This window comes from Callospermophilus lateralis, chromosome 7 (assembly GCF_048772815.1).
Source record: "Callospermophilus lateralis isolate mCalLat2 chromosome 7, mCalLat2.hap1, whole genome shotgun sequence".
In the NCBI taxonomy this organism is placed as follows: Eukaryota; Metazoa; Chordata; class Mammalia; order Rodentia; family Sciuridae; genus Callospermophilus; species Callospermophilus lateralis.
In genome coordinates this window covers 66,877,562-66,902,526 of record NC_135311.1, presented here as the reverse complement: position 1 = coordinate 66,902,526, position 24,965 = coordinate 66,877,562, and the positions used below count along the sequence as shown (strand labels likewise).

The following is a 24,965-nucleotide window of genomic DNA, read 5'->3' as shown; positions in this document are numbered from 1 at the left end:
AGGGGTCCAATTGATTGATGCATGATGGCTATGCAAAGCATCAAGTGTGGCATGTCAATCACCAGAACAGCCTACCCTAAAAGATGTCCTGGGTTTGGTTCAGCTTGCCTCTTTGAGGATGCTTTCTACATTACTGTGTCATGGTTCTCCAAACTGAAGTTACATAAAAAGCATCTAGGTGCTAGTTAACCCTCTGGAAGAATCAGTAGATCCCCAGAGGGTTCTATAAATCTTTTATAGCAAACATTAGCCTCAGATTCTGAAACGCTGATGGGGGATTTTGGTTTTGACATGAGCAAGCAAGGAGTTGCAAACTTTTAAGATGAAGCAAAAGTGCCTGAGAAATCTGCTTGTCCTGCCTTAAATTCTTTGACTTCTCTGAACCTGTTTCCTCACCAAATAAATAAATAAATTTTTTTTTTAATTTAGTTCAGCAGTTATGATAAACTATGCTCTTCTAAACCCTCAAGATGTTATTGACATTCAGAGAAATATTGCATTTACTTAACAAGAATGAAAAACTCTTTCCTATGGATTGAAAATTAAGCAAACAGATTTCAAACAAAGATATTGACAACATTAATTTCTTCATTAGTTAAAAATAATAGCTCACACTGTACCAGGCATTTTTCTTACTTGTTCAATTTTATTACAACCTAATAAGGCAAAAAGAGGTTAGGTAATTTTCTTAAAGACTCCCAGCTCTCTGGGCTTTTCCAAAATGCAAGTTTTCCTTCTTCATTTACACTAAGGTGCAAACAATAAAATATAAATCTGTGTATAATTTTAGCCAATTGATTAGGGGATACCTTTTGGATAATTTCATTTGCAGAATCCACTAAAACTGGACATTCTAGTTTACTATTGGACTTACAACAAATAAAAATGTTACACACTATGAGAATTTTCACATTATAACACTACCAAAGTCGTAGTGATATACCAAAATATTTAAAAACATTAAAAGGAAATTGTATTTAAGAATGAAAATAAAATGTGAAAAACTGCTAGACCCTGGGAGAAAATTTGCAATGACATCTACTTACTGTGACTAAAATGATGCTCTGATGAATATACCCGGTGAAGAATCTTTTTTAAAAAGAAAAGGAGAAGCAAGACCTGGCTATTATTAATATATTAAAATCTAACAATATTAGCAAAGTTTGTGAATCCATTAATTATTTCAATGAATGAAATTTCCCAATAAAATATATAAAGTAAGCTATGATCTCAGAAAATTCAAGTCAGTTCTAAAAAAAAAAAAGATACTAAATGCTTCTGAATTCCAGGCCAAAAAAAAAAAAAATAAACATTAATATAGTATCCTAATAATTAAGTCAAATTAAGTTTTGAGTTTTGCCTAATACCATTCTAGTTCTGGAGTCACCTCTGAATACCAAAATCAGAAAGCAAGTCACTTTTGTGGAGTTGCAATTACTTCAGTATGTTTGCTAATTGAGGTGGGATAGGGAGGATGTTTAGAGTGGGAAAAAAAATGAAGTAAACAGAAATTAAGTTTTATATTTATTTTTGTCCTGCACTGACCCCAGCAAAGAGCCTTACTCGTGGCAGTTATACACTAAATAGTTCTATTCAATTCACCCAACATTCACTGATTACTTACATAGAGTTATGTAAGGCACATACTATACACCAATAGAAAAAAAAAGAAAAGACAGTTCTGGCAATGTTCAATTAATATTGTTGGATAAATGAGGAGTTTTTATTGTTCAAAGAAATAACCATTTAAAAAGATACAATCAAAAGGGAATGGCAAAAATGAGAAAATAAGTAATAAGGACTTTAAAATCATAGTTGAAACAAATTCACAAAATATGAATCAAAATAAATTTCATATATACATATTTAATAAAACTTTTATATAATATTTAGGAACATATTTAGTATTCTGCTAATTAATATATTAGTAGATGAAAACAGATATAGGAGATTGTTCATCAAACAACATGTAGAGGAAGAAAATAGTGGGACATGAAAACTTAACATTAAAATATTTAAGGAATGAGTAGAGAAGTTCAAGAAAATAAATAAACAGACAAATGGATAACACACAGATTCAGGAAAGAGAGGAGCATTACAGAAGCCAAGTAAATATATGTAACAACTTCCTACTATAACAAAGAACGCCAACTCTTAATAGTTTAACATAGTTTCATTGCCTAGTCTTGTCATACACAACTGCAGTAAGTTGGAAGAGGAGGAAGTAGTTATTCCATCATGTGTTGCCATAACACTTATCATTTTTCACTAGTTAACACTCTAGTCATGTGGCCCCACTTAACTTCAGAGGAAGGCTAGAAAATACAGTTTGCTATGTACCCTGGAGAAAAAGGAAATTGGGTTGGTAGGCACAAAACAGAGTTTCTGTACACCTCAAGTAAATGTAGCCACGAAGTCATTAGAGATAAGGGTATCTACTGGGCATACAAGATCACTGGTGAGCTGCATAAAGTACAAGGTCAATGAACTGGCTTATCCCATTATAGAAGGTTCAATAGTAAAGCAAAAGGAAAGAAGGGGAAATAGCCACTAAGTCTGATCAACTATGGAAAGTCAGCAAGATCAGGAAACTGGATTTATAAGAGTGAGAAATTAATGCCAAAACTACTGCCCAGAAATTCTTGGCAACTAACCAGCCAGCCTTCTAGTAAAAACCCACCCTCACTAAACCTTCATCAAACTTCCACACACATCAAGCTTGAGAAATGCTTTGTTGTTTATTTTTTCCAGTGAAAGATTCCAGATGTTCTATAATATTTGGCTGAGATTCATCAAAGGAAAAAAGGCATCTGTAATTTTGGATATCCCATGTACTTTATTAAACAAAAAGAATGTAAAATGGCAAGCCAATGTATTTAACAATATGTATTGATTTTCTTTGTAATAGAAAATTGGGGGCTGGGAATGTAGCTCAGTGGTAAAGTGCTTGCCTAGTATGTACAAAGCCCTGGGTTCAATCCCCAGTGGTGCAAAACACAAACCAAAGAAAATTGGGAAACCTAATTGCACAAATGTGTTCCTTAACTACATGGCAATAATTAGAAGTTGGACTTAGAGATCTTTGGTTTAACTATAAGTGAAATTAAATCTCTTCAAAATGAACATGAAATCTCTATCAAGTACTATTTAAGTTTTTAAAATATGTTGAAAGAAGAAAAAGAATGGTAGTTACAACCTTTAACATATACATTTAGGAAACATTTAACCAGAAAAAAAAAATACAGGTGTAAAAATATAACAAGTTAATATCATGTTTATTTTTTACATCCATTTCTCTTTATATTTCTGGACATCAACATTTCTCTTACAATATTAAATTCTGTCCTAATTACCTAATTACTTCACTTTCAATAAAGAATGCCTGAAATGTAGTCTCTACTCAGATGATGAATTTAATCCTTTCCCACAGAGACTGGAAAATATACAGCTATCCTCTCTTCTAATATTCAATGCCTATAACATTGCAGACATTATGTGGGGCCCTTTCGAGGATGTGAAGGTAAACAGAATGTACTTAGCTTTCAAATGTCTTATGATGGTATAGCTCAAAAGTCACATGCTCAAACTGCCATTTAAATTTTAAGTTGACAAAGAGGTCAGCTTATTACTCAACTCATGTCTCACCTGGTACTATAGTTTGGAATGGCAATGTGCCCCAAAGGCTCATGTGTTAAAGGTTTAGTCCCCAGCATGGTGTTATTAGGAGGTGGTAGAAGAAGTGGGGACCAAAGGAAAGTCATTCTGATCATTAGGGTTGTTACACCCTTGAAGGAGAATACTAGGATCTACCCCCTGACCCGCCTCTCTCTTGTTTTCCTGGTCACGAGAGGAGCAGTTGCTCTACCACATGCTCCCTGCCTGATGTGCTGCCCAAAAGCAACAGGGATTACAGGTCTGTACCACCATCTCCAATTCAGGTATTTCCAATAATGGAAAGCTAACCCACCTGGTGATGGTAATGCCACAGAGTCATTTTCCTACAGGATTTGGTTCTTAGCTTTCCAGGTTAAAATTAAGTTTAACCTTGTAGTGCATGACTGTAATCCCAGCAACTGGGGAGGCTGAGGCAGGAGAAGTGCAAGTTCAAAGTTAGTCTCAGCAATTTAGCAAGCCCCTAAGCCTTGTCTCAAAAAAAAAAAAAAAGGGTGGTTGAGAATGTGATTCAGTGGTTGAGTGTCTCTGGGTTTAATCTCTGCTATCAAAATATAAAAACTAAATTAAAAAATAAGTTTTAACCACAGTTGATCAAGCTCAGGTAAACGAAATAATGAAATATATAAAAGACTAATGGATACATCACATGTTGATATAGTATTGATTCACAGTAAAAGTTTTGACTGCCAAACATAATGTAATACTCAGGCAGACTCATTGAAACATTCCCTCCCTGTAGAGAAGAGTGCCAAGAACACCAAATTACTTGCTTGATGAGCATAGAATTAGATGAATATGATTTTTATAGATGGTGTTATGAAACTTTGATAGCAAACTCTGGTCTGCTATTGAGGATGTACCTATCAAAGGAACTTGAACCATTGGTCTGCTGTCACCAGAAAAATAACCTTGATTTTCCTCAAAGATACATAGCCATATATAAACAAAAATATTAATATTTTATAACCCATGTTTCATCGATTCTGTAACGCATTTTTGCGGGGGAAGCAGTGCCAGGGGTTGAACCCAGGACCTCATATGTGCTAGGCTAGTGCTCTACACTAGGCAACATTTCTAGCCTTATAATATTTTTTTAAATGTGATAACATCTGTGAAATCAAATTGTCTATAAATCATAGTTTGTAATTGGCATTTTTAATGGCATAGTTTTTAGTCAGTGATATCTTATAACCGATAGAGTACAATAATTGCCTGACATTTTAAGAAACTCACCCAACTCTATTTTGGTAAATTGACTTTCTCATAAGCTTACCAGTTGCCCCACTTGTTACTTGGACCATCTAAGACCATCTAAGTTCAAAAGCTATGTGATGTTCTGATCAGTTGAGCTAAGTTCCTGAGGAATACAGGATGTTGAAAGATAATTCATCCACATGTGTTTATACAGTAACCCAGATTTCACTGGGTTGTTTTGTGTTTTTTTTTTAATGTCGAACAATTTATTAGTAGATTTTATATGGCTATAATGTCATTTTGTTCTTTTTCTTATATGCATTTTTTATTTATATATGACAGCAGAATGCATTACAATTCTTGTTACACATATAGAGCACAATTTTTCATATCTCTGGTTGTATATGTTTTCTTGTTCTTTATCCTATAAAATGAATAATTCTTGCATTTGTCAAATTAATAAATTGAAATTCATATTAATGAAGAAACTTTCCCAAAATTCTATATATAATGCTGATTCAAACTGGGGGCTCTTACACTAAATCCTATCATTTCTCTAAAGGCATTTTATTTTTCCAGTCTTTCCTATGAAAATCCATGTATATCATAAAGACAAAGAGATAAGAAGACACTGCAACTTAGGGTGAAATAGCTTTTCCCCAAGATCAAGTCTAGAGGAATGGGATATGATTCAGATCACTTTTGATGGAGCCAAAGATGATTGAACTAGGAAATCCTCACAAACTGGTTGGATGACTTCAGCATAGGACTTCAAGGCACCAAAGGTGAACAGGGGCACAGGGAATCTGGGCATTGATTGTCTTAGAGGAGAAGGGACATAAACAAGGCAGGTGGTGTGAGAAAGCAGAGACAAATTACTCCTCTATACAATCTGCCTAGGATCAGGTCATTGTCCAACAATCCATAAAGATAATGGAGATAGCTCTATCTTCAGGAAGGAGGGGTATCAGGACCAAACTCCTGCTTTGTACATTTTAAATATATTTCTCACTTCCTCCCAGGCACCTATGTATTGTCTGTCTATAGCAGCCTAGACTGAATCGTTTTACCAACCAACTCCTTCAATCTCGGGTATGATTGATAGAATATGATATGGTAGTCTATATGTTTTCTCAAATAGTGTGCTGTGAAGGACCTGGAACTTAGGAGAAAAGTCACTTGATTATCCATTTATGTGAGCACATGAAGAAACTGCAGGGAGTTATTCTCTATTCTCTTGGTATGCTCTTTCTTTCTTTAAATTTGTTTTCAACTAATATATAAAAACATTAAAATTGTACATATTAATGGAGTATTGTGATGTTTCAATACCTGTATGCATTGTATAATGTTCAAATCAGGTTAAAACGTATCTATCTACTCAAAACATTTATTATTTCTTCGTAATGAAAACATTCAAAATTCTCCTGGCTTTTTGAAATATACAGTATATTATTGTTGTCTATATTCACCTCCACTGTGCAATATCATATCAGAAATCATTCCGCTAACTGTAATATAGTACCCATTGGTTGACCATTCCACCATCTGTTCACCACCCTACTCTACTCAGACTCTAGTAACCTAGTAACCACCATTCTACTTTCAACTTCTACGAGAAATTTTTTATATTTCATGCATGAGTGAAGTCAACTGTGGCACTTATCTTTCTTTTTGTGCCTGACTTATTTCAAACCTTACATAATGAACTCTGGTTCCATCCATGTTGCTACAAATGACAGGGATTCCTTTCTTTTCTATGACTGAATAGTATTCCACTGTGCATATGTACCATATTTTCTTTATATTTTCATCATTTTTGTGTGTGTGTGTGTGGTGCTAGGGATTGAGCCCAGGGACTTGGGCAAACAAGGCAGGCACTCTACCAACTGAGCTATATCCCCAGCCCCTTACACTTTCATCATTTGATGAACAATTAGATTATTTCTGTTTCTTAGCCATAGTGAACAGTCCTGAAGTAAACTTAGAGTACAGATGTATCTTCCACACATTAATTTCATTTGCTTTGGATATATATGCAATAATGGGAATGATGGATCATACAGTAGTTTTTTTAAATTTTTTTGAGATACCTTAATTTGTTTTCCATAACGATTTACTAACTTACGTTCTCACCAATAATGTGCAAGGGTTCTCTTTTCTTTACATACTTACCAGCCTTTTTTATCTCTAGTCTGATAAAAGCTACTCTTACTGGGGTAAGGTGATATCTCATTGTGATTTTTATTTTCATTTTCTGGATGATTAGTGATGTTGAGCATTTTTTGTATAGTTGTTGGCCACTTGTATGTCTTAAGAAATGTCTATTTAGGTTTGTTGTTTAATCAGGTTATTTTGTTGTTGAGTTTTTGGACTTCCTTATATATTCTGGATATTAATAGTTTGCAAATATTATTTTCTCTTATTCTCTAAGTTGTTTCTTCACTTCAATAATTGTTTTCTTGGCTATGCAAAAGCTTTTTGGTTTGACGTGATCCCATTTGTCTATTTTTGCTTTTTTAAAAATTATTTGTTTGTTCTAATCAGATATACATGACAGCAGAATGCTCTTTGATTCATTGTACACAAATGGAGCACAACTTTTCACTTCTCTGGTTGTACACAAAGTAGGGTCACACCATTTGTGCAATCAAAAATGTAGTAGGGTTCTATTTTTTGCTTATGATTTCTGTGGTTTTGGAAATTTGTCCCCAAAGTCCTTGTCCATTCCAATGTCCTGAAGCATTTCCTGTATGAGAGTGTGTGTGTGTGTGTGTGTGTGTGTGTGTGTGTGTGTGTTAACATTGATAGCTTCAGGATTAACATTGAAGTCTTCAATCTATTCTCAGTTTGTTTTGATAACTGATAAGAGGGATCTAGTTTTATTATTCTGCAGATCAATATCCCACTTTCCCTGCTATCCTTTCCCCAATATATGTTTTTAGAACATTTTTAGAAAGTCAGTTGGCTGTCAATATATGAGTTAATATCCAGAGTATCTTTTCTGTTCCACTGGTTTCTATGTCTACTTTTATGTAGATGCTATGTTGTTTTGATTGCTGCAATTTTGTAGTATTTTTTTTAATTCAGATAGTGTAATACCCCTTTCTTTGTTCTTTTTTATTCAAATTGTCTTTTGCTATTCAAGGTTTTTGTGGTTCCATAAAAACTTTAGTTTTTTTTTTTAAATAGTTCTATGAAGAAGGTTAATGTATTTTGTTAGGGATTGCATGGAATTTGTAGATTGTTGTGGGGTAGTATAAATATTTAATTATATCAGTTTTTCCATTCCATGAACAGGGAATGTCTTCCTACTTTTTGTGTCCTCTTCAATTTATTTCATCAGTGCTTTATAATTTTCTATTTTAGAGTTCTTTGACCTTTTTGGTCAAATTTATTACTACAGCTTGTTGTTGTTGTTAGTTAATGTAAATGGAATTGCATTTCTTGATTTCTATTTTAGACTATTCATTATTGGCATACAGTAACACTATTGGATTTTGTATGTTAATTTTGTATCCTCAAATTTTTCTGAATTTATTTATTAGTTTTAAAGTTTTTGGTGGAGTCTTTGAAGTTTTCTTTCACTGGGTTTTGTCACCACTTTTTATTTCAGGACCCTAAAAACTCCTACAAACTCTCTAAAGAGATGTGCATGTGTATAAGCAACAGGTTCTATCAGCAAATTAATTTAACCATTTAAAATCAATTACTCCCCTTATTTGGTAATTTTTTTTAAATATTTATTTTTTAGTTTTAGGTAGACACAGTATCTTTATTTTACATTTATGTGGTGCTGAGGATTGAACCCAGTGCCTCATGCATGCTCGGCGAGCGATCTACCACTGAGCCACAATCCCAGCCCCATTTATTTGGTAATTTATATGCAATAATTACTAGTGAGCTTTCTACTGGAAATGACTGCTTCACAACTGACACCACTACTTATTGTCAGGTATCTTCATGATCATGGCTGACAATCTGGAATTTGCATGGCTATAAGCTAGCACTGGAGTCCCTAGTCTAAACTTTTAGCTTTAAGGGCTATTTTGTAAATATATACTCCAAAGTGTCAGGGCCTATACTAGTAACTACAGAAACTTCAATGAAAAATTCATAAGGTTAACTGATACAGTTGTGGAATTTGTGCACTTTCCAAAAATGCACAAACAGGTGAATACAGACTAAAAATCCATCCTGTTCTCCAATCACAAAGTCATGTCCCTTAGTACAGAGCTTTTCCATCTGCAGGAAAAGGTGCCATTTTTTCCACAAAGGTGCTTTTTTTTTTTATGGAGCAAACCTTGTACCCATATGTCTACATCTGCCTAATTTCAATACTTCTACACAGAGGATGACCTTTTTCAACCCCTCTGCCAAGAGCTGTCTTTCTCTATTTTCTCTTCCCTACTTCATGTTGAGGAAATTAATAGACTATTGAACCCTAAATACCCAGTTTCTGTCTTCAAGAACTTACAGACTAAGGGAGGGAGATAAACAAGACACTGTGATACATATTACATATGATTAGTGTAGAATAGAAGTAAGCACCCACCAGGACCAACTCCTCCACTTAGGCTAACTCCTACTCATTCTCCAAGGTTTGGTTAAATATCCTTTTCTAAGGTTTTCCTCACCCCTCACCCCCACCTCACACTCCAAGCCACACTAAGCTTCCCCTTTTGTTATACTCATCTGTAGTGTATAGTGACCCCCACCCTATCTGAACAAGTGGTCTTTAAAATTTCAATTTCTCAAATTAAAAGTTTGTAGATTATGAGGCTAATTGAATGAGCCCATATAGTTTGTTAGTGAGAGTATTCTAGGAATTTGTCTGTGTGATTTAAGATCCTTGCTAGTCTAAATTAGAGTTTGGAACAGCCTGCTGGTACTTGATTTCTCAAGTTTAAATAATCTGGGGATATTTCTAGGTCTTATGGCTGAGAATTTTAAGATCACAGCACTATCTCCAAGAATCTCCAGGTTTCTTGACACCCATTTCTTCGGCCTAATCTAGGAATATTGGGTGGCTACTGGGAATGCAAAGATCAACTTTTGCTATTTTCCCTTACCCTCACTTCAGGATGAGAACTTCAGACATAACATTTGAGCAAAAATCTAGATGGATGGCCAGATGTATTATAGTTGTTTTTGCATTATCAGGGAAAAAGCATTTCACTACATGTTATTTTCTACATGATTATACATGTGAATTTTACCATAATTACTTGCTTAATGTCCATCTCCTCCTTTAAACTATACATGATGACAAAGGCCATGCTGGCCTTGTTCATGAGTTGTTCCTTACTCATAATACAGTTCTTAGGGGCTGGGGATGTGGCTCAAGCGGTAGCGCGCTCACCTGGCATGCATGCGGCCCGGGTTCGATCCTCAGCACCACATACAAACAAAGATGTGGCCGCCAAGAAGTAAAAAATAAATATTGAAATTCTCAAAAAAAAAAAAAAAAAGAATCTGTCTTCACCATTTAAAAAAAATAATACAGTTCTTAGCTCATATCAGTTGCTTAAAAAACATTTGTTAAACTGAATTGATGTATATCAAAACTGAGATCTAAAAGACTTATAAAAGCTAGGTGTGAAAATTAGTGAGGGAAAAGATATTCTTTACAGAAGGAGAAAGAAATGTAAGAAGTGGAATAGTGTGGGCATGTTCAGGGAATAGTAAGTAATCTGCATGGCTTGAGTACAGCATATAAGTGGAAGAAGCATGGGGAATGGTAAGAAATGAAACTGGAAAGAGAAAGAAATACCAAACCTCAAAGAACAAGGAACTTGGACTTTACCCTAAGGACAATGGGAAACCATTTAAAAGGAAATTATATGATCAGATTTGGATTTTGGAAAGATATAAATTTATTGAGCTAGGTAAAAACTAGAGGCAAAGAGGAGAGTGAGGTATTTTTAGCTTACCACAAACTAGAAGAAACTCTCAGCCACATGAAGAGGAAGTCCTCAGCAGCCCTGCTTTGTACTCTGCAAGCCACTGCCCTCAGCACTCAGCTGCTGCTGACTCAACAGTGGCTGGGTGTATAATACATAGGCTGGCAAGTGGTCTATGACATAACTGACATTGAATATTGAATCAAGACAGTGTGTTATTGGCATTAAAATAGACAAACAGATCAATGAAAGAGAATAGAGTGTCCAGAAATAGATTCACAAATACGGGATCTATTAATTTTCAGTGAAGGCAAAAGGCAATTCAGTGGAGAAAGGATAGTCTTTTCAACAAATGATACTGGAAATATTTTTGCAAAATAACAATTTGCAAAACAAGATCAATATTTGATCCATGGGGGCTGGGGCTGTAGCTCAGTGGTAGAGCACTTGCTTTGCACTTGTGAGGCACTGGGTTAAATCCTCAGCACCACATAAAAATAAACAAATAAAATAAAGGTATGCTGTCCATCTACAACCACAAAAAAATAAAATAAAATAAATTTAAATTTGATCCATGTATAGACATTACTTACATTTGATTCATGAACAAACATTAACTCAAAATGATTCACAGTTCTAATCTTTCAAAACCTAAAATGAAAAGCCTTTAAAAATCTTTGTGAGATCAGATGAAGCTGAGATTTTAAGATATGGCAACAACAAAAGAACAACTCATGAATGAAAAAAATCGATAAAGTGATCTTCATCAAAATTGGGAACTTTTCCTTCTTAAGAAAGACTCTGCTAGTCACTTGCAGATCAGTCTGGCCTTCTGAGCCAAAGGAACCTCTTTACTTCACAGTTAATTTTGGTGATGAGGACACAACTACAAATAATATTGGACTTCTGATTTAGCTCTATAGTCTTAAGCCAAATCTGACTTACACTCCAACCTAGTAGATTAGTTTGTACCAGTTAAATATCAATTCTGCTATAGTTTTAGAACATATTCTTCATTCTCCCCAAGTTGTTTTGTCATTTGTTTGTGATTCTTTACATATTTTAATACATTTTGAGTATTTATGTAGCTACATCTTTTGGATTCTTTTTTCATGATTTCTTTGATTGCTTTTGGGCTTTTCAATTCTTAACAATTTTAAGGTGAGATAACCTATTTCCCTTATTTGCTGGGAATGACATCCTAACAAGGAGACTAATACAATAGTGATGGCATCCCAAATATCAGCTGGAAGTCTCATTTACCTAAAACAGAGAGTCAAGTAAATTTTTGACTTGCCTCACTACCAACTTCATCTCTCTGAAAGCAAAGGTTGATTAATAAAGTATATATGATGAGAACTTTGGTGAAAGGGACCATAATGTCTTAGAATCTATGATAGGGTAGAGAAAGTTTGTTGTAACTGTTGCATGCTAGAGATAAGAGGGGGCAAAGATGTGAGATGCAATAATCTCTTCTTATTCCTAGGCCAAGGGCAGCAATAGTAATCAATCAAACTTTTCTAGTGAGCTTGGAAATAACTTTGAATTATTTTTAAATCCAATTCTTCAGAGGGCCACTATCAACATATCAAGTTGATTGAGGGGGAAAATGTTTATTTTTCATCCTTTTTCTCTGTTCTTTGGGGTAGATTGTTAAAGGTTGAAATATAGATTATATATTTATAAATATTAATAATATAATAAGTAATATAATAATATAACATATAATTGTACATATTTCAATATATAATAATATAATATAAATAAATGTGTGTGCGAACACACATAGAAAGTGGGTACTATAATTATTGTGACAACAGATGACATATTATTTAATAATTTATTCATGTTCTTGTCTGATATAATTTAATAAATCGTGTGTGTGAAAGTTCACCTGCTGGATGATGGGGTACCCCATGGTGGCATTCAGGCCTTATTCCTCTTTGAATCTATGATGTCTCATGTGGGGCCCAGTGGTACATTAAACTCATGCAAAAACAAAAAAAAAAAAGAAAGAAAGAAAGAAAGAAAGACTCTGCTAAAGGAATGAAAAGACAGCCTACAGAGGCAGGAAGATACTAAGCCCAACCTGGATAACTTAGTGTGAAAGAAAGAAAGAGAGAGAGAGAGAGAGAGAGAGAGAGACAGAGAGAAAAGAAAACAAATTAATAAAAGGGGGGAGAAGAAGTAGCTCAGTAGTAGAGAATTAGTGTATTCTATCGCAAATCCTGCCCCTTATCCCCACAAAAATAAGACAACCCACAGATTAGAAGAAATTTTACAAATCACAAAACTGGTAAAGGACTTGTATTCATAATACATAAAAAATTCTTAAAATGCAATAAGTAAATAAATAGCCTAATTAAAAATGCAGAAAAAGAAAATAAACAGGCACTTCATCAAAAAAAGATACAGTGATGTCAAATGAGCATGGGGAAAATGCCCATTAGTAATTAAGAACATGTAAATTAAAACCACCATGAGATATCACAACACACCTATGAGAATGGTTAGAAATAATAAGACCGAGGATAGCAAGTGTTGACAAGTATGTATTGCAAATGTAACTCTACTACATTACTTATGGAAATGTAAAATGGTGAAATCACTTTGTGAAAAGTTTGTCAGTTTCTTTAAAAAGTTAAATGGGGATGGAGATGTAGCTTTGTGATAGAGCACGTGCCTAGCGTGTGTGAGGTACTGGGTTCTATCCACACACATAACACAGACACAAAATTAAACATACATACCATAACGTGAGTGTGATTCATCCCTTTACTCACATATATTTGCTGAAATTAAAATATATATATATATATATATATATCTCCCAGGCTTATAGAAGAATTTTCATGACTCATGAAAGCTGTATTGGTAATAGCTCCAAACTGAAAATAACCCATATGCCTATCAATCAATGGGTGTGTAAAGCCATCCCTCAAAAAAGAATACTTGCTGTATGATTGTCTTTATGTAAAACTTTAGAAAATACAAACTAATATACAGTGACAGAAAGTAGATCTGTGGTGGTTGTCTATTGTTGAGGAGAATGAGGTGGTATGGGGTAAGGAATTATAAAAGAACATGAAGAAATGTTTGGAGGTGATGGATATGTTCATTATCTTGATTTTAGTGATGATTTCACAGTTGTAGGTATCCATCAAAATTTACCAAATTGTCTACTTTATGTCTAATCTATTTTTTCAATAAGTTTCAATAGAACTCTAAAAAAATTTTTTTTAAAGAGGGAGAGAGAGTGAGATAGGGAGAACAAAAATGAAAGAAGGGAGCTCCTTCAAGTGATGGAATGGGAAGAATTAGACTGGATGGGAAGGGAGCACTCCCAACTGACATGCTCCTGTATGGGATGTCTAACCTGTGAGGACATTCTTTTGCTTGGATGCTGTCCATTTTGTCTGTAAGTTAACTAAACAAGGTGACCTGGAGGAGGCAGGCAGAAGGCTTGAGGAGAGTGTGTGAGTCTAGACCCTGAACCCGTGGCATTGGATAGAATTGGGGTTTCTGTTGATAATGGAGACCAATAACTTGCTCCTGACACTCCTTCTGTATAATTAGGTAACGTTTTCCAGTACATATCAGAAGTACAGGACAGAGGAACTATTCTCTCTTTTCTCTAAATACCTCCTATCTCCCAAAGTCTTCTTTAATCTACAAATCATCAGATTTCTAGGACACCCAATCCACTGTTTTGCCAAATATGCCAAGACATTTCTCATTCACTCATTAAACAACAATATATTAAGCCCCTTGGACTTGGATGTGATGTGTCTAACAGTATGGAATATGCAATAGTCTAAAGATACCTGGTCCCTGCTTTCAGGCTTATATGCTTGAATACACAACCTATTTCCCCAGGCTCTCTGCACTGATCCCTTGAAAACCTCAGGGACAATGTATTTCCCAAACATAAGTCATCCCAGGACTCATACCAGCTCTGAATCACTTTACTACTCATAACCAAAGTGGCCCCATTACATGTCCCCATTTTCAAACTTGACCCATGTCATGTTTCTCTTTTACCGAGTGAGTTTTATGAATTGAGAAAGATATGTAGCCAGCACTGAATTCCTTGGGTCTATAATGAGACCTGAGGGCAAAAGAGAATGTGCATAGACAACTAGTACACCATCAGATAAGAGGTTTTCTTCCCATGAAATTCAATAAACCTTCACAATGATCTTTCATTAAAAATTAATGCTAATTTGCTGTCTTACCCACAGTTTGGACAACACATTTTTTAGAAGATCTTTACACATTAAATACATCATTAGTACACATGAATGCATCATCATTGCATTAAATGGAAGTGACATATTTAAAAATTATTTCTTTATCCTATTAAAGAAAGATTGTTAGGGGGTCGGGGTACAGCTTAGGGGTAGAGCTTATGCTTAACAATCCAGCACCAAAGAGAGAAAGAGAGAGACAGAGACAGAGGAGGGAAGGGTGAGGGAGGGATCAGATACATAATAATTAAATACCTGCAAGTATTTATTTATGTATATTTGGAATGTATATTTGCTTTGGGGTGAGGTAGAAAAGAAGAGTTTCTTTCTACCTTTGAAAAGTTGTTTAGAGCATAGTAGATGATCCCATGTGAAATGATGATTCTGGGCTAGAATCCAGTGTACAGTGGTCATCTAATCAATCTTCTGTCTGCAAGGACACCACAGAGGTGACTGCTAAACAGTAAAAAAGAAAAAAAGAAGACAAGCATACTCATATTCTTTCCTCTTCTGTAATTGTTATCCATAAAATTGGAAATTTAAAATATGCACAATTGCATAAGCGATGTTTCTTTTAGTGAAAAGAGAAAACAAAAACAAATGCCTAAAGGCTGAGAACAGAAATTGATGAGTTTGGCAGTAGGCTTTGGAAACCAGCAATGATAGCCAATCTGACTAATATGAAAAAAATGTTGTAAAGAAGCACTAGAACCAAAAAAGAAAATGTTTTTTGCACATAAAAATGCAGTGATCTTGTAACAGCTCTGAGGAAAGGTTTTCAACAATGATGTTTTCCTAAGAAAGAAACAAAATGGAAAAAGGGACATTTGCCTGCAATATCCCTGAAAAGATAAGATATCAAGTTCTCTATTCTTATGGATAATAGTGGTTATTTTTTATTAGAAACTTAATCATGTGCCAGATACTTCCCTAAGTAGGGCAATGCACAAATTTTACATTTAGCGATGATAAGTAAGCTGGCCAGGAATTCCAGAATGATCATCATCCATAATTCAGTGTAAAGTATAAATCTAGCCAAATATCAGTATTTTGCCTGCAAATATACTGCCAGGAGAAATAGCTGAAATAGTAACAGAAAATAAGAGAGAATCCATGAAAGTGAAGAAGGATGGTGCTAGAATTTATAATTTCCCTCAGCTTTTTCTTTTCTTTACTTTCTTTCTTTCTTTTTCTTTTCTTTCTTTTTTTTTTTTTTTTTTTTTTTTTTTTTTTGAGAGATGGGATCTCACTATGTTGCCTAGGCTGGCCTCAAACTCCCAGGCTAAAGAGATCTTCCTGCCTCAGCCTCCCAAGCAATTGGTACCACCATGCCAGCAAGGACCTTGCTGGTTTCCAAAGCCTACTGCCAAACTCATTCACTATTGAGGTAGAAATCTTTGCTCTATTCTAAACGTGTTATGAAGATAAATAATTATTTAGATAAATAATCAGGCAATCTGACATATGTGGCTCTAAATCACCCTAAGACAGATTGCTTTGTGAATTATCTAAGATGACTTGTGAAAATTTTCCCTCCTTCCAAAGGCAACTTACGCTGTCTCTCCTCATTCAATCTTCAGTCTGCTAGTGTCTTGAAGGACTGGCCTGCAGACTCTTCAGGCAAACCTTCATGAAAACAATTCTTCTCACTTGAAGTTTTGAAATGGGCCTCCATAAGTTTATGATTTTACTCTGCACAGCATGCTCTGTTGCTTTAACAGTCAGCCAAGTTTGGAATTGTATCACCATCAGACTAATTCAGCCAAGCATTATTCATTGTGTGTCCAGTGGGTCCCTGGGAACCACATTGTCCAGCATACTGGGAACAGTGCAAGATTGACAGGGTTCCTGGGTGGTGAAGCTTACAGTTCTAGTGTGTAGATCATAGCTCCACACTAGATGTTGATAAGAAACCACTATGGGTATTAAAAGAAAAAAGAAAAAAAGATTCTTGAGTAATTCTATAAATCAAGTGGGGCAAAGAAATGTTAGGAAGAGAAAAGTGGAATTAAGGTACTGATCTCAAGAATGAGCCAGAATTTGAGTAGGCAGGCAGGCTTAAATGAGGGAATGAAGGAGAGACCTACTGCTGTTCCACAGGTTGGCAAGACAGCTCAGTAGAGGCTCAGTCAGACCCAGAGTAAAGTAAAGCATTCTTGGAATGAGAGCAGGCTGCTGTTTATGTGCTAGAATTTGAGATGAACTGGGAAAGTTGCCAATTAAAAAATGTCTCCTCCACAGATGTCTGGAGAAATGTGAATGTTTACTTCTCTTTGGGAGAGGTGGTGGTTAAAACCATGGACTTTGGAATCATGTAGACTTGTTTGTGAATTGCAGTTTTGCAACTTTCCAAGCATGTTGGGGCAGTTATTTTTCTCTTAGTCTTGGTTTCTCCTCTATAAAATGGGAATAATCATGTCCCCTTGCACATTTTTTATAAGATTAAAAATAGTATTATAAACCAAGCACTAGCACAGGCATTCAGAAACAGTAAGTATTTAATAAACGTAACTCAATATTATTTACATGAACTGTTTCAACTAACATTCATTGAACTCCTACTATATGCCAGGTACTGTACTGGTCATGGTATAACAGGGAAGACAGTCACAGAAGGAACAGACTATAGGAAAAGGTGAAACCTGCTCTAAAAGAGAATTAAGGAATGAAATGTTATTCTTTCTTTTTTCCCAAATCAGAGAAAGGAGGGAGGGTATTCTAGAAGATGGAACAAAAAAAGACTCAATATATGAAGAGTGTTTCATGCTGTTCTCTGAGCTAAAGATGTTAGAAATTGGGCTGTCAACATGAAAGAATACTTCCCCCCTAAACACATTGTGTGCCTTTAACTTGGGCAGCACCACACTCTCCTGGTTTTCTTGCAGTCTCTCTAGAAAGTCCTTCTCAATCTCCATCATAGGCTTGTTCTTATCTACCATTATGTGTTGGAATTCCTCAAGACTATCTGAAGAGCTTTTCTTACTCCATATGCTCTCCTTCAACATCTCATCTATTACTATGAGTTTCCTATAGGTTTCCATGACCATTTATATGCTAATTCCCAAAATTTTATCTTCACAGCAGATCTATCTAATAACCTACTCTAATTTCCAAATAATGTATATTTCCAATTATTTAGCAAACATCCTCATTTGGTTGTCTTATGAACACCTCAAAATTAGAAAATTCAAAACGACCTTATTTCCTTTCCAGTTTTTTTTTTTTCCCCTGTGCTCTTGGTCTCAGTAAATGCACCATCATTCATTTGAATGTTGTCCAATTTTAAAAACCTGGCAGAGGTCCCCAATTTCACCTTCTCACTTGTGTTAGTCAGCTTTTCATCTCTGTAAACAAAATATCTGAAAAGAAGTTAGAGGAGATAAGTTCATTTTGGGCTCATGGTTTCAGAGGTCTAAGTCCAGCTGACTTCATTGCTCTGGGCCTGAAGGGAGGCAGAACATTATGGTGGGAGGGTGTGGTGGAGGAAAACTGCTCAGCTCTCAGCAGCTAGAAGCAGATAGAGAGAGAGATGGGGGGGCAGGAAGAGGAACCAGGAAGAAGATATAGTCCCCAAGCCATGCCCCTAGTAACCTGTTTCCTCCAACTGTTACCCACCCGCCTATAGTTTTTACCACCTCCCAGTTGGCCCATTCAAATGATTAATCGTCTCATGGTTTAATCCACTAATGGGTTAATTATAATGGAAGTTATAATTCTCATAATCCAATCTTTTCGCCTCTGAATATTGCAACATTGCCTAACACATGAGTTCTTTGGGGGACATTTTTAGATCCAACCATGATAGCTCTCAATCATTTCATTTAACTAGTCATTAAAACGGTTTCTTCTACCTCTTGGATCCAGATGCCCCAAGTCAATTTGTTTTCCAATCCTCATTTCCTCCACCACACTCTACCTAAACTATTAGCATGTCTCCCTTCTCAAAGTAGCCAGAAAATGCAAATCTAACTATGTCAATGCCTTATTTAAAACCCTTCAGAAAAGGCTGGCATTTGCAACTCAGTGGTAGAGCACTTGCCTCAGTGCACCAGGCCTTAGGTTTGATTCTCAGCAATGCATTAAAAAAGAAAAGAAAAGAAAAAAGCAAAAGTTTCAAAGACTTTTAATTGCCCTTGGGATAAATTCCAAACTCTTTACCAAACTGTTTGTCATTCTCCCAGCTCCAGTTATTCTGAAACTTCATTCCCTGTGATGCTCTACACAGGTTAGTACTTATAAATTTTTTTTCTCCGCGTGTTGTTCCTTCTATTTGAAACATTTCCTTCTTATCTTCACCTAACCACTCTAGTCAATCTAGTCAACCTGCAGATCTCACTTCCTCAGTGAAACTTTCAAAACCCCTCACTCTAGGTTCAATTCTTCACTCTTATCCTATCTTTCAATATTACAGGCATTAATGAAGAACCAACTTACTTCCCTCACATAGTTTAAAGCCTAATAGGGGAGAGAGAAATTATCAGATAGTCATACACATAAATGCAAATTTTTCTATAAAAAGTACCATGAGGGCCGTGGCTGTGGCTCACTGGTAGAGCACTTGTCTAGCACGTGCAAAGCACTGGGTTTGATTCTCAGCACTACATATAAATAAAATAAAGATCCATCATCAACAACAACAAAATTTTTTTGTGAATTCTTTTTTTTTTATTGGTTGTTCAAAACATTACAAAGCTCTTGACATATCATATTTCATACATTAGATTCAAGTGGGTTATGAACTCCCATTTTTACCCCAAATACAGATTGCAGAATCACATCGGTTACACATCCACATTTTTACATAATGCCATATTAGCAACTGTTGTATTCTGCTACCTTTCCTATCCTCTACTATCCCCCCTCCCCTCCCCTCCTGTCTTCTCTCTCTACCCCATCTACTGTAATTCATTTCTCTCCTTGTTTTTTTTCCCATTCCCCTCACAGCCTCTTATATGTAATTTTGTATAACAATAAGGGTCTCCTTCCATTTCCATGCAATTTCCCTTCTCTCTCCCTTTCCCTCCCACCTCATGTCCCTGTTTAATGTTAATCTTTTCTTCCTGCTCTTCCTCCCTGCTCTGTTCTTAGTTGCTCTCATTATATCAAAGAAGACATTTGGCATTTGTTTTTTAGGGATTGGCTAGCTTCACTTAGCATAATCTGCTCTAGTGCCATCCATTTCCCTGCAAATTCCATGATTTTGTCATTTTTTTAGTGCTGCGTAATACTCCATGGTGTATAAATGCCACATTTTTTTTTTTTTTTATCCGTTCATCTATTGAAGGGCATCTGGGTTGGTTCCACAGTCTAGCTATTGTGAATTGCTATGAACATCGATGTGGCGGTATCCCTGTAGTAAGGTCTTCAGGGAATAGTCTGAGAGGGGCAATAGCTGGGTCAAATGGTGGTTCCATTCCCAGCTTTCCCAGGAATCTCCATACTGCTTTCCAAATTGGCCGCACCAATTTGCAGTCCCACCAGCAATGTACAAGAGTACCCTTTTCCCCACATCCTCGCCAGCACTTGTTGTTGTTTGACTTCCTAATGGCTGCCAATCTTACTGGAGTGAGATGGTATCTTAGGGTGGTTTTGATTTGCATTTCTGTGACTGCTAGAGATGGTGAGCATTTTTTCATGTACTTGTTGATTGATTGTATGTCCTCCTCTGAGAAGTCTTAAAAGAAAAAAAAAAAAAAGTACTGTGAAGTAGAAATACATGATGCTGGACTAGGAATGGAGCTCAGGAGTAGAGTACTTGCTGTTTTAATCAAGTATTTGTGTGTGTGTGTGTGTGTGTATGTGTGTGCGTGCGTGTGTGTGTGTGTGTGTGTGTGTGTGTTGTTGTTGTTGTTGTTGTTGCTGTGACCAAAAGACCTACCTAAAGGAGGAAAAGTTACTTTGACTCTCGGTTTTAGAGTTTCAGTCCCCCTTTTTCTGACTCTATAGCTCTGGGCCTCAGGTGTGGCAGAAGGGCGTGATGGAGGAAAGCAACTTAGGACTCCGTAATCAGGAAGCAGAGAAAGTTCTACCCAGAGACAAATATAAACCCCAAAGGCACACCCCCTGTTACATACTTCCTCCTGCCACACTCTACCTGCCTACAGTTATCACCAAGTTAATCCATCAGTAGATTAAGCCACCATTTAGGTTACAACTCTTAAAATCTAATCATTTCACCTCTGAACATTCTTCAGTTGTCTCACACATGAGCTTTTGGGGACACTTCATATCTAAACCATGACGTTTGCCCAACATGCACAAAGCACTGGGTTCAATCCTCAGTTCTGGGGATTGGAGGAGAATCTATGATACTTTGAAAGGACTTTGGTGACAGAGGAAAGCTGTCCACAATGCAATGATGATTGGCTTAAACCTGAAGGTTGAGTAGGAGTCAATAATCAGTTGGAAGGGGAAATGAATTTCTGACCAGTGGAAGCATATCATAGGCCCCATGGCAGTTAACTCTGTATTAACTGATAACAACCCTGGGACATGCTGAGTCTGAGATAATGTTGTCATGTGGAAATGCCAAGTAGGCAATTATTTATACAGGTCTGGGGCTCAAAGGCTCAGTTTAAGAACTGAAAGAAGGTCAGTATAACTGGAGATCAACAAGCAGGGGATACATAAAATGAAACTATAATATAGATGGGGCCAGACTTTTCAAGGCCTTGAGGGCTTTGGGTCTTTATGCTAAAAACAAACAAAACAACAACAACGAAACATAGTTACAGTGGAAGGGGTAGAAGAAAAATTATGATTGGATTTGCATTGTGAAAGTATCACTGTGTATGATGTGTTGAGAAAAGATTTGGAGGAGGTGAGAATAGAAGTTTCCAGTAGTTAAAATGGTGAGACAATGATTGCAGAAGTATAAGTGAGAGATGATGTTAGCTAGGATCAGGGAGTTGGTAATAGAAATGGAGAGAAGGCAATTCTATCAGAGATATTTTGGACATAAAATCAATAGGATTTGATGTTCTATTAGGAGAAGGATGCTTCTCTACTTCCTTGATTTCCCTAAAAAAGGGATTTTCTTTAAATTTTTCTAGCTTCTTGACTTATCCCTCACTTCTTCTATGGATTGAAGAGTTGGGGAGAATAATCATTTTTGGAGGCTCAGCCCTTCTTGCCTTTTCTTAAGAATCACCCTGCCTGCAGGAAACACATGTTCTTGGTCTGCATATGGGTTAAATTTTGTAATGAAGAGTCTGTCCTTGGAGGAGACTAGCAGATCCATCTAAGGACATGTATGTCAGTGCATTTTGTAACTCTATAAAAGAATACCTAGAACTGGGTAAGTTATAAAGAACAGAAATTAATTTTATCACCGTTTTAGAGCCTGGGAAGTCCAAGATCACAGTTTCTAATGCTGCCAGGAATTGTGTAGATAAATCTTCTTAAAGGTGAGATTCAGAGTTAGGAAAAAGATTTCTTTGCCACATATCTAAATCACATTCTTCAACCTGAACTGTAATATTTTACATTCTTGTTAGCAATGTATGAGGGTTTTAGTTTCTTCAAATACTTCACAACACTTGCTATTGTCCATTTTAGATTTTTGCCATTCTAATGTGTGTATAGTAGTATCTCATTATGATCTTAATTTGTGCTTGCCTAATAACTAATGATGTTGGACATTTTTTCATGTACTTTATTGTCATCTGTATCTTTTAGTGAAGCAAGCAATCTAATATTTGCCATTGTTTTAGTCAGCATTTTCGTCATTGTGACCAAAAGACCTGACAAGGACAGCTTAAAGGAGGAAAAGTTTATTTTGGCTCATGGGTTCAGAAGTTCAATCCATGGTCATTGCTCTGGCCTGAGGTGCAGCAGAACAGCATGGTGGAAGGATATGGTGGAGGAAAATAGCTCAACACATGGCCACCAGAAAGCAGAGAGAGTTCTGCCAACCAGAGACAAAATATAAATCCCAAAGACACATCCCCAGTGACCTACATCCTCCTGCCACACCCTACCTGCCTACAGTTATCACCCAGTTAATTCACCAGTGGAGCCAATCATTAGGTGATAACTATCACAGTCTAATAATTTTTCCTCTGAAAAATTCTTGCATTGTCACACACATGAGCTTTTAGAGAATACCTCATAATAATAATAACCACAATAGTCATGTCTTTCTTGCTGAATTTTAAGAATCCTTTGTATAATCTGGATACAAATCCTTACCAAACACATCTTACAAATATTTTTTCTCAATCTGTGACTTGTCTTTTTCTTTTCTTATTGGTATCTGCTGTGTTTTGAATGTGTTCTCTCCAAAATTCAGGTGTTGCTGAATTTTGGTGGCGGATAATATTAAGATAGAATCTTCAAGTTTAGGTCATGAGAGGCTCCTCCTTTATGATTGGGATCAAGGCCCTTAAAAAAAAAAAAAAAAAAAAAAAAAAAAAGCTTCACACAGTGTCAGGTGCTAGGCTTGTCCTTCCAGCTTCTATCCTGAGAGAACAAACAAGAAGACCTTCATCAGATGCTGGTCCCTTGATCTTGGACTTCCCAGACTCGAAAACGGTGAGAAAATCAATTTCTGTTCTTTGTAACTTACCCAGTTCTAGATATTCTTTTATAGAGTTACAAAATACACTGTCATACATGTCCTGAGATGAACAAAATTGTTTACTTTTTATAAAGTTAAGTTTATCAAGTTTATTTGCATGTTTTGTATCATATCAAAAAATATTTATCTAACCCAAGATCACAAAATTTTTTTTCCATTTTCTTCTGAAAATTCCATTATTTTAGCTTTTATATTTAATTCTGTTACATACTTTGACTTAATTTTTATATATGGATGAAGTAAGAACCATCTTCCTGTTTAAAGGTACATAACCCAGCACCTTTTAAAAAATAAATCCATTTCTTACTGATTTAGTTTGGTACCTTTGTCAAAAAAATAGATCAATTATTTATTTCTGTCTCTATTTTGTTTTATTGATTTATATGCTGTATTTATGCCAGAATCATATTGTTTTGATCACCATAACTTTAAAATATGTTTTGAAATAAGTAAAAGTGCTCCAATATTTTTCTTCTTTTTCAAAAAAAAGGTTATTCTATCCTGTTTAGGCCATTCTAGATTCTTTGCATTTCTGTATAAATTTTAGGGGCCAGTTTTGATTTCCAAAAAGAAAAGGAAAAAAAAAAAAAACAGATAAAATTTTCTTAAGATCTTCATTGAATCTATCAACCAGTTTGAGAAGTAACATCTTAAAAATATTTAGTCATCCAATTCTTGAACATAGTATAGTTCTTCATTTAATTAAATGTCTTATATGCATTGCTTTTATTATTAGAAAAAAATAAATACTTATTCCTCTTTCCTCTGAAAGATTTTTTGTGACTACTAACTATTCTTAAATGAGGACGAATTTCTCTTATAGCTATTAGTTTCAACTGAATTTAAGTGTCATGGGCCAGGTCTCAGGGAAGTGTTCTTTCTGCTTGAAACATCTCTGACCCTGGTAGTTTACTGAGGAAGAGACACAGGTGCAGAGAGAATGTCTCCGGAGGCTACACAGGCAGTACGTCAGTTTTTCTTTGCTGAGCTTCTCTCCTGCTCTTTAGGATACTTGTGAGAAGGATCATTTAATGTTTCCATCTCCATCAATATTAAATTGTACAATCTTATAGAAAATAAGTAATCAAGTATTGAGTAATTTTCAGTTATTGAGCGATTATTGATAAATTCTGGAAGAATTGCTCATGACAGTCCTTTCATTACATGAAGATTTGCTGTTTTAGAGATTATTATTTATCTTAAGACGTTTCTTGCTGCATTTTATTGGTAAATTATCTTGAGATGGAATTCACCCAAACCAGAGAGTTTATATACACTAGAGAGTATTACCTCAATACCAATCTCAATCTATATTAGTTGTAATTATAGTAAACCTACGGGAAAAAAAATTGAAATACTGCTAATATA

The 24,965-nt window shown here is 35.5% G+C and overlaps 1 pseudogene; it reads left to right on the top strand.

Annotated features, from left to right (window-relative positions):
• LOC143404377 (large ribosomal subunit protein uL10 pseudogene) overlaps positions 1-24,965 on the top strand; it is a 35,890-nt pseudogene that overhangs the window by 751 nt on the left and 10,174 nt on the right.